Below are 12,307 nucleotides of genomic sequence, written 5' to 3'. Positions count from 1 at the left end.
CCTATGAGATTTATTCACTTCCTAGTGATTTTCCACCACTTTATGTATCCAAATCAAGCTTCTTACAAAGTGATTCATCCTGGTTTGATTGGAACGACGAGAAGCTGTCCTTTTCCCAACTGGGAAACCTGAATCACCTATTTGAAAGTGGGATAACTTCTTCATCCCAACTCCTATGAGATTTATTCAACTCCTGGTGATTCTCCACCACTTTATGTATCCAAATCAAGCTTCTTACAAAGTGATTCATCTGGTTTGATTGGAACGACGAAGAAGTTGTCATATTCCCAAAATGGGAAACTAGAATCACCAGATTTGAAAGTGGGATAACTTCTTCATCCCAACTCCTATGAGATTTATTCACCCAAATCAAGCTTCTTACAAAGTGATTCATCCTGGTTTGATTGGAACGACGAAGAAGCTGTCATATTCCCAAAATGGGAAAACTAGAATCACCATATTTAAGTGGGATAACTTCTTCATCCCAACTCCTATGAGATTTATTCAACTTCCTGGTGATTCTCCACCACTTTATGTATCCAAATCAAGCTTCTTACAAAAGTGATTCATCTGGTTTGATTGGAACGACGAAGAAGCGTCATATTCCCAAATGGGAAACTAGAATCACAGATTTGAAAGTGGGATAACTTCTTCATCCCAACTCCTATGAGATTTATTCAACTTCCTGGTGATTCTCCACCACTTTATGTATCCAAATCAAGCTTCTTACAAAGTGATTCATCCTGGTTTGATTGGAACGACGAAGAAGCTGTCCTATTCCCAAAATGGGAAACTAGAATCACCAGATTTGAAAGTGGGATAACTTCTTCATCCCAATCTATGAGATTTATTCACTTCCTGTGATTCTCCACCACTTTATGTATCCAAATCAAGCTTCTTACAAAGTGATTCATCCTGGTGTTGTTGATTGAACGACGAAGAAGCTGTCATATTCCCAAAATGGGAAACTAGAATCACCAGATTTGAAAGTGGGATAACTTCTTCATCCCAACTCCTATGAGATTTATTCAACTTCCTAGTGATTCTCCACCCTTTATGTATCCAAATCAAGCTTCTTACAAAGTGATTCATCCTGGTTGATTGGAACGACGAAGAAGCTGTCATATTCCCAAAATGGGAAACTAGAATCACCATATTTGAAAGTGGGATAACTTCTTCATCCCAACTCCTATGAGATTTATTCAACTTCCTGGTGATTCTCCACCACTTTATGTATCCAAATCAAGCTTCTTACAAAGTGATTCATCCTGGTTGATTGGAACGACGAAGAAGCTGTCTATTCCCAAAATGGGAAACTAGAATCACCATATTTGAAAGTGGGATAACTTCTTCATCCCAACTCCTATGAGATTTATTCAACTTCTGGTGATTCTCCACCACTTTATGTATCCAAATCAAGCTTCTTACAAAGTGATTCATCCTGGTTGATTGGAACGACGAAGAGAAGCTGTCATATTCCAAAAATGGGAAACTAGAATCACCAGATTTGAAAGTGGGATAACTTCTTCATCCCAACTCCTATGAGATTTATTCAACTTCCTAGTGATTCTCCACCACTCTTTATGTATCCAAATCAAGCTTCTACAAAGTGATTCATCCTGGTTTGATTGGAACGAAGAAGAAGCTGTCATTTCCCAAAATGGGAAACTAGAATCACCATATTTGAAAGTGGGATAACTTCTTCATCCCAACTCCTATGAGATTATTCAACATCCTGGTGATTCTCCACCACTTATGTATCCAAATCAAGCTTCTTACAAAGTGATTCATCCTGGTTTGATTGGAACGACGAAGAAGCTGTCGTCTATTCCAAAATGGGAAACTAGAATCACCATATTTGAAAGTGGGATAACTTCTTCATCCCAACTCCTATGAGATTTATTCAACATCCTGGTGATTCTCCACCACTTTATGTATCCAAATCAAGCTTCTTACAAAGTGATTCATCCTGGTTTGATTGGAACGACGAAGAAGCTGTCATATTCCAAAATGGGAAACTAGAATCACCAGATTTGAAAGTGGGATAACTCTTCATCATCCAACTCCTATGAGATTATTCAACTTCTGGTGATTCTCACCACTTTATGTATCCAAATCAAGCTTTTAAAAAGTGATTCATCCTGGTTTGATTGGAACGACGAAGAAGCATGTCATATTCCCCAAAATGGGAAACTAGAATCACCAGATTTGAAAGTGGGATAACTTCTTCATCCCAACTCCTATGAGATTTATTCAACTTCCTAGTGATCTCCCACCACTTTATGTATCCAAATCAGCTTCTTACAAAGTGATTCATCCTGGTTGATTGGAACGACGAAGAAGCTGTCTATTCCCAAAATGGAAACTAGAATCACCATATTTGAAAGTGGGATAACTTCTTCATCCCAACTCCTATGAGTTTATTCAATCAAGCTTCTTACAAAGTGATTCATCCTGGTTTGATTGGAACGACGAAGAAGCTGTCCTATTCCCAAAATGGGAAACTAGAATCACCATATTTGAAAGTGGGATAACTTCTTCATCCCAACTCCTATGAGATTTATTCAGCATCCTGGTGATTCTCCACCATTATGTATCCAAATCAAGCTTTTACAAAGTGATTCATCCTGGTTGATTGGAACGACGAAGAAGAAGCTGTCTATTCCCAAAATGGGAAACTAGAATCACCATATTTGAAAGTGGGATAACTTCTTCATCCCAACTCCTATGAGATTTATTCAGCATCCTGGTGATTCTCCACCACTTTATGTATCCAAATCAAGCTTCTTACAAAGTGATTCATCCTGGTTTGATTGGAACGACGAAGAAGCTGTCATATTCCCAAAATGGGAAACTAGAATCACCAGATTTGAAAGTGGGATAACTTCTTCATCCCAACTCCTATGAGATTTATTCAACTTCTGGTGATTCTCCACCACTTTATGTATCCAAATCAAGCTTCTTACAAAGTGATTCATCCTGGTTTGATTGGAACGACGAAGAAGCTGTCATATTCCCAAAATGGGAAACTAGAATCACCAGATTTGAAAGTGGGATAACTTCTTCATCCCAACTCCTATGAGATTTATTCAGCTTCCTAGTGATTCTCCACCACTTTATGTATCCAAATCAAGCTTCTTACAAAGTGATTCATCCTGGTTTGATTGGAACGACGAAGAAGCATTATTCCCAAAATGGGAAACTAGAATCACCATATTTGAAAGTGGGATAACTTCTTCATCCCAACTCCTATGAGATTTATTCAGCATCCTGGTGATTCTCCACCACTTTATGTATCCAAATCAAGCTTCTTACAAAGTGATTCATCCTGGTTTGATTGGAACGACGAAGAAGCTGTCTTATTCCCAAAATGGGAAACTAGAATCACCATATTTGAAAGTGGGATAACTTCTTCATCCCAACTCCTATGAGATTTATTCATCATCCTGGTGATTCTCCACCACTTTATGTATCCAAATCAAGCTTCTTACAAAGTGATTCATCCTGGATTGATTGGAACGACGAAGAAGATGTCATATTCCCAAAATGGGAAACTAGAATCACCAGATTTGAAAGTGGGATAACTTCTTCATCCCAACTCCTATGAGTTTTATTCAGCTTCCTAGTGATTATCCACCACTTTATGTATCCAAATCAAGCTTCTCACAAAATGATTCATCCTGGTTTGATTGGAACGAAGAAGAAGCTGTCCTATTCCCAAAATGGGAAACTAGAATCACCATATTTGAAAGTGGGATAACTTCTTCATCCCAACTCCTATGAGATTTATTCAACATCCTGGTGATTCTCCACCACTTTATGTATCCAAATCAAGCTTCTTACAAAGTGATTCATCCTGGTTGATTGGAACGACGAAGAAGCTGTCATATTCCAAAATGGGAAACTAGAATCACCATATTGAAAGTGGGATAACTTCTTCATCCCAACTCCTATGAGATTTATTCAGCATCCTGGTGATTCTCCACCACTTTATGTATCCAAATCAAGCTTCTTACAAAGTGATTCATCCTGGTTTGATTGGAACGACGAAGAAGATGTCATATTCCCCAAAATGGGAAACTAGAATCACCAGATTTGAAAGTGGGATAACTTCTTCATCCCAACTCCTATGAGATTTATTCAACTTCCTGGTGATTCTCCACCACTTTATGTATCCAAATCAAGCTTCTTACAAAGTGATTCATCCTGGTTTGATTGGAACGACGAAGAAGCTGTCATATTCCAAAATGGGAAACTAGAATCACCATATTTGAAAGTGGGATAACTTCTTCATCCCAACTCCTATGAGATTTATTCAGCATCCTGGTGATTCCTCCCACTTTATGTATCCAAATCAAGCTTCTTACAAAGTGATTCATCCTGGTTTGATTGGAACGACGAAGAAGCTGTCATATTCCCAAAATGGGAAACTAGAATCACCAGATTTGAAAGTGGGATAACTTCTTCCCAACTCCTATGAGATTTATTCAACTTCCTAGTGATTCTCCACCACTTTATGTATCCAAATCAAGCTTCTTACAAAAAGTGATTCATCCTGGTTTGATTGGAACGACGAAGAAGCTGTCATATTCCCAAAATGGGAAACTAGAATCACCATATTTGAAAGTGGGATAACTTCTTCATCCCAACTCCTATGAGATTTATTCAGCATCCTGGTGATTCTCGACCACTTTATGTATCCAAATCAAGCTTCTTACAAAGTGATTCATTCTGGTTTGATTGGAACGACGAAGAAGCTGTCGTATTCCCAAAATGGGAAACTAGAATCACCATATTTGAAAGTGGGATAACTTCTTCATCCAAACTCCTATGAGATTTATTCAGCATCCTGGTGATTCTACACCACTTTATGTATCCAAATCAAGCTTCTTATAAAGTGATTCATCCTGGGTTGATTTGAACGACGAAGAAGATGTCATATTCCCAAAATGGGAAACTAGAATCACCAGATTTGAAAGTGGGATAACTTCTTCATCCCAACTCCTATGAGATTTATTCAACTTCCTAGTGATTTCCACCCACTTTATGTATCCAAATCAAGCTTCTTACAAAGTGATTCATCCTGGTTTGATTGGAACGACGAAGAAGCTGTCTATTCCCAAAATGGGAAACTAGAATCACCATATTTGAAAGTGGGATAACTTCTTCATCCCAACTCCTATGAGATTTATTCAGCATCCTGGTGATTCTCCACCACTTATGTATCCAAATCAAGCTTCTTACAAAGTGATTCATCCTGGTTTGATTGGAACAACGAGAGAAGAAGCTGTCGTATTCCAAAATGGGAAACTAGAATCACCATATTTGAAAGTGGGATAACTTCTTCATCCCAACTCCTATGAGATTTATTCAGCATCCTGGTGATTCTCCACCACTTTATGTATCCAAATCAAGCTTCTTACAAAGTGATTCATCCTGGTTTGATTGGAACGACGAAGAAGCTGTCTATTCCCAAAATGGGAAACTAGAATCACCAGATTTGAAAGTGGGATAACTTCTTCATCCCAACTCCTATGAGATTTATTCAACTTCCTGTGATTCTCCACCACTTTATGTATCCAAATCAAGCTTCTTACAAAGTGATTCATCCTGGTTTGATTGGAACGACGAAGAAGATGTCATATTCCCAAAATGGGAAACTAGAATCACCATATTTGAAAGTGGGATAACTTCTTCATCCCAACTCCTATGAGATTTATTCAGCTTCCTGGTGATCTCCACCACTTTATGTATCCAAATCAAGCTTCTTACAAAGTGATTCATCCTGGTTTGATTGGAACGACGAAGAAGCTGTCATATTCCCAAAATGGGAAACTAGAATCACCATATTTGAAAGTGGGATAACTTCTTCATCCCAACTCCTATGAGATTTATTCAGCATCCTGGTGATTCTCCACCACTTTATGTATCCAAATCAAGCTTCTTACAAAGTGATTCATCCTGGTTTGATTGGAACGACGAAGAAGCTGTCCTATTCCCAAATGGGAAACTAGAATCACCATATTTGAAAGTGGGATAACTTCTTCATCCCAACTCCTATGAGATTTATTCAGATCCTGGTGATTCTCCACCCCTTTATGTATCCAAATCAAGCTTCTTACAAAGTGATTCATCCTGGTTTGATTGGAACGACGAAGAAGATGTCATATTCCCAAATGGGAAACTAGAATCACCAGATTTGAAAGTGGGATAACTTCTTCATCCCAACTCCTATGAGATTTATTCAGCTTCCTAGTGATTCTCCACCACTTTATGTATCCAAATCAAGCTTTCACAAAGTGATTCATCCTGGTTGATTGGAACGACGAAGAAGCTGTCTATTCCAAAATGGGAAACTAGAATCACCATATTTGAAAGTGGGATAACTTCTTCATCCCAACTCCTATGAGATTTATTCACATCCTGGTGATTCTCCACCACTTTATGTATCCAAATCAAGCTTCTTACAAAGTGATTCATCCTGGTTGATTGGAACGACGAAGAAGCGTCATATTCCCAAAATGGGAAACTAGAATCACCATATTTGAAAGTGGGATAACTTCTTCATCCCAACTCTATGAGATTTATTCAACTTCTGGTGATTCTCCACCACTTTATGTATCCAAATCAAGCTTCTTACAAAGTGATTCATCCTGGTTTTGGAACGACGAAGAAGCATGTCATATTCCAAAATGGGAAACTAGAATCACCATATTTGAAAGTGGGATAACTTCTTCATCCCAACTCCTATGAGATTTATTCAGCTTCCTGGTGATTCTCCACCACTTTATGTATCCAAATCAAGCTTCTTAAAAAGTGATTCATCCTGGTTTGATTGGAACGACGAAGAAGACTGTCATATTCCCAAAATGGGAAACTAGAATCACCAGATTTGAAAGTGGGATAACTTCTTCATCCAACTCTATGAGATATTCAGCATCCTGTGATTCTCCACCACTTTATGTATCCAAATCAAGCTTCTTACAAAGTGATTCATCCTGGGTTGATTGGAACGACGAAGAAGATGTCATATTCCCAAAATGGGAAACTAGAATCACCAGATTTGAAAGTGGGAAACTTCTTCATCCCAACTCCTATGAGATTTATTCAACTTCCTAGTGATTCTCCACCACTTTATGTATCCAATCAAGCTTCTTACAAAGTGATTCATCCTGGTTTGATTGGAACGACGAAGAAGCTGTCCTATTCCAAAATGGGAAACTAGAATACAGATATTGAAAGTGGGATAACTTCTTCATCCCAACCTATGAGATTTATTCAGCATCCTGGTGATTCTCCACCACTTTATGTATCCAAATCAAGCTTCTTACAAAGTGATTCATCCTGGTTTGATTGGAACACGAAGAAGAAGCTGTGTATCCCAAAATGGGAAACTAGAATCACCATATTTGAAAGTGGGATAACTTCTTCATCCCAAACCTATGATGATATTCAGCTTCCTGGTGATTCTCCACCACTTTATGTATCCAAATCAAGCTTCTTAAAAAGTGATTCATCCTGGTTTGATTGGAACGACGAAGAAGAAGCTGTCATATTCCAAAATGGGAAACTAGAATCACCATATTTGAAAGTGGGATAACTTCTTCATCCCAACTCCTATGAGATTTATTCAGCTCCTGGTGATTCTCCACCACTTTATGTATCCAAATCAAGCTCTTACAAAGTGATTCATCCTGGTTTGATTGGAACGACGAAGAAGTGTCATATTCCCAAAATGGGAAACTAGAATCACCATATTTGAAAGTGGGATAACTTCTTCATCCCAACTCCTATGAGATTTATTCACTTCTGGTGATTCTCCACCACTTTATGTATCCAAATCAAGCTTCTTACAAAGTGATTCATCCTGGTTTGATTGGAACGACAAAGAAGCTGTCTTATTCCCAAAATGGGAAACTAGAATCACCATATTTGAAAGTGGGATAACTTCTTCATCCCAACTCCTATGAGATTTATTCAGCATCCTGGTGATTCTCCACCACTTTATGTATCCAAATCAAGCTTCTTACAAAGTGATTCATCCTGGTTTGATTGGAACGACGAAGAAGCTGTCGTATTCCCAAAATGGGAAACTAGAATCACCATATTTGAAAGTGGGATAACTTCTTCATCCCAACTCCTATGAGATTTATTCAACTTCCTGGTGATTCTCCACCACTTTATGTATCCAAATCAAGCTTCTTAAAAAGTGATTCATCCTGGTTTGATTGGAACGACGAAGAAGCTGTCGTATTCCCAAAATGGGAAACTAGAATCACCATATTTGAAAGTGGGATAACTTCTTCATCCCAACTCCTATGAGATTTATTCAGCATCCTGGTGATTCTACACCACTTTATGTATCCAAATCAAGCTTCTTACAAAGTGATTCATCCTGGGTTGATTTGAACGACGAAGAAGATGTCATTTTCCCAAAATGGGAAACTAGAATCACCAGATTTGAAAGTGGGATAACTTCTTCATCCCAACTCCTATGAGATTTATTCAACTTCCTAGTGATTATCCACCACTCTATGTATCCAAATCAAGCTTCTCACAAAATGATTCATCCTGGTTTGATTGGAACGACGAAGAAGCTGTCATATTCCCAAAATGGGAAACTAGAATCACCATATTTGAAAGTGGGATAACTTCTTCATCCCAACTCCTATGAGATTTATTCAGCATCCTGGTGATACTCCACCACTTTATGTATCCAAATCAAGCTTCTTGCAAAGTGATTCATCCTGGGTTGATTGGAACGACGAAGAAGATGTCATATTCCCAAAATGGGAAACTAGAATCACCAGATTTGAAAGTGGGATAACTTCATCATCCCAACTCCTATGAGATTTATTCAACTTCCTAGTAATTCTCCACCACTTTATGTATCCAAATCAAGCTTCTTACAAAGTGATTCATCCTGGTTTGATTGGAACAACGAAGAAGCTGTCATATTCCTAAAATGGGAAACTAGAATCACCATATTTGAACGTGGGATAACTTCTTCATCCCAACTCCTGTGAGATTTATTCAGCATCCTTGTGATTCTCCACCACTTTATGTATCCAAATCAAGCTTCTTACAAAGTGATTCATCCTGGTTTGATTGGAACGACGAAGAAGCTGTCCTATTCCCAAAATGGGAAACTAGAATCACCAGATTTGAAAGTGGGATAACTTCTTCATCCCAACTCCTATGAGATTTATTCAACTTCTAGTGATTCTCCACCACTTTATGTATCCAAAATAGCTTCTTACAAAGTGATTCATCCTGGATTGATTGGAACGACGAAGAAATGTCATATTCCAAAATGGGAAACTAGAATCACCAGATTTGAAAGTGGGATAACTTCTTCATCCCAACTCCTATGAGTTTTATTCAGCTTCCTAGTGATTATCCACCACTTTATGTATCCAAATCAAGCTTCTCACAAAATGATTCATCCTGGTTTGATTGGAACGACGAAGAAGCAATCATATTCCCAAAAATGGGAAACTAGAATCACCATATTTGAAAGTGGGATAACTTCTTCATCCCAACTCCTATGAGATTTATTCAGCATCCTGGTTTCTCCACCACTTTATGTATCCAAATCAAGCTTCACAAAGTGATTCATCCTGTTTGATTGGAACGACGAAGAAGCTGTCTTATTCCCAAATGGGAAACTAGAATTACCATATTTGAAAGGGGATAACTTCTTCATCCCAACTCCTATGAGATTTATTCAGCATCCTGGTGATTCTCCACCACTTTATGTATCCAACTCAAGCTTCTTACAAAGTGATTCATCCTGGTTGATTGGAACGACGAAAGAAGCTCGTATTCCCAAAATGGAAACTAGAATCACCATATTTGAAAGTGGGATAACTTCTTCATCCCAACTCCTATGAGATTTATTCAACTTCCTGGTGATTCTCCACCACTTTATGTATCCAAATCAAGCTTCTTAAAAGTATTCATCCTGGTTGATTGGAACGACGAAGAAGCTGTCATATTCCCAAAATGGGAACTAGAATCACCAGATTTGAAAGTGGGATAACTTCTTCATCCCAACTCCTATGAGATTTATTCAACTTCCAGTGATTCTCCACCACTTTATGTATCCAAATCAAGCTTCTTACAAAGTGATTCATCCTGGTTTGATTGGAACGACGAAGAAGATGTCATATTCCCAAAATGGGAAACTAGAATCACCAGATTTGAAAGTGGATAACTTCTTCCCAACTCCTATGAGATTTATTCAACTTCCTAGTGATTATCCACCACTTTATGTATCCAAATCAAGCTTCTCACAAAATGATTCATCCTGGTTTGATTGGAACGACGAAGAAGCAATCATATTCCCAAAAATGGGAAACTAGAATCACCATATTTGAAAGTGGGATAACTTCTTCATCCCAACTCCTATGAGATTTATTCAGCATCCTGGTGATACTCCACCACTTTATGTATCCAAATCAAGCTTCTTGCAAAGTGATTCATCCTGGGTTGATTGGAACGACGAAGAAGATGTCATATTCCCAAAATGGGAAACTAGAATCACCAGATTTGAAAGTGGGATAACTTCATCATCCCAACTCCTATGAGATTTATTCAGCATCCTGGTGATACTCCACCACTTTATGTATCCAAATCAAGCTTCTTACAAAGTGATTCATCCTGGTTTGATTGGAACAACGAAGAAGCTGTCATATCCTAAAATGGAACTAGAATCACCATATTTGAAGTGGGATAACTTCTTCATCCCAACCTCTATATGAGATTTATTCAGCATCCTTGTGATTCTCCACCACTTTATGTATCCAAATCAAGCTTCTTACAAAGTGATTCATCCTGGTTTGATTGAAACGACGAAGAAGCTGTCGTATTCCCAAAATGGGAAACTAGAATCACCATATTTGAAAGTGGGATAACTTCTTCATCCCAACTCCTATGAGATTTATTCAGTATCCTGGTGATTCTACACCACTTTATGTATCCAAATCAAGCTTCTTACAAAGTGATTCATCCTGGGTTGATTTGAACGACGAAGAAGCTGTCTTATTCCCAAAATGGGAAACTAGAATCACCATATTTGAAAGTGGGATAACTTCTTCATCCCAACTCCTATGAGATTTATTCAGCATCCTGGTGATTCTCCACCACTTTATGTATCCAAATCAAGCTTCTTACAAAGTGATTCATCCTGGATTGATTGAAACGACGAAGAAGATGTCATATTCCCAAAATGGGAAACTATAATCACCAGATTTGAAAGTGGGATAACTTCTTCATCCCAACTCCTATGAGTTTTATTCAACTTCCTAGTAATTCTCCACCACTTTATGTATCCAAATCAAGCTTCTTACAAAGTGATTCATCCTGGTTTGATTGGAACAACGAAGAAGCTGTCATATTCCTAAAATGGGAAACTAGAATCACCATATTTGAACGTGGGATAACTTCTTCATCCCAACTCCTATGAGATTTATTCAGCATCCTGGTGATTCTACACCACTTTATGTATCCAAATCAAGCTTCTTACAAAGTGATTCATCCTGGTATGATTGGAACGACGAAGAAGCTGTCCTATTCCCAAAATGGGAAACTAGAATCACCAGATTTGAAAGTGGGATAACTTCTTCATCCCAACTCCTATGAGATTTATTCAACTTCCTAGTGATTCTCCACCACTTTATGTATCCAAATCAAGCTTCTTACAAAGTGATTCATCCTGGATTGATTGGAACGACGAAGAAGATGTCATATTCCCAAAATGGGAAACTAGAATCACCAGATTTGAAAGTGGGATAACTTCTTCATCCCAACTCCTATGAGTTTTATTCAGCTTCCTAGTGATTATCCACCACTTTATGTATCCAAATCAAGCTTCTCACAAAATGATTCATCCTGGTTTGATTGGAACGACGAAGAAGCAATCATATTCCCAAAAATGGGAAACTAGAATCACCATATTTGAAAGTGGGATAACTTCTTCATCCCAACTCCTATGAGATTTATTCAGCATCCTGGTGATTCTCCACCACTTTATGTATCCAAATCAAGCTTCTTACAAAGTGATTCATCCTGGTTTGATTGGAACGACAAAGAAGCTGTCTTATTCCCAAAATGGGAAACTAGAATCACCATATTTGAAAGTGGGATAACTTCTTCATCCCAACTCCTATGATTTATTCAACATCCTGGTGATTCTCCACACTTTATGTATCCAACTCAAGCTTCTTACAAAGTGATTCATCCTGGTTTGATTGGACGACGAAGAAGCTGTCGTATTCCAAAATGGAAACGAATCACATATTGAAAG

The sequence above is a fragment of the Brassica rapa genome, chromosome A10 (genome assembly GCF_000309985.2).
Source record: "Brassica rapa cultivar Chiifu-401-42 chromosome A10, CAAS_Brap_v3.01, whole genome shotgun sequence".
NCBI lineage: Eukaryota > Viridiplantae > Streptophyta > Magnoliopsida > Brassicales > Brassicaceae > Brassica > Brassica rapa.
This window is presented reverse-complemented; position numbering follows the sequence as displayed.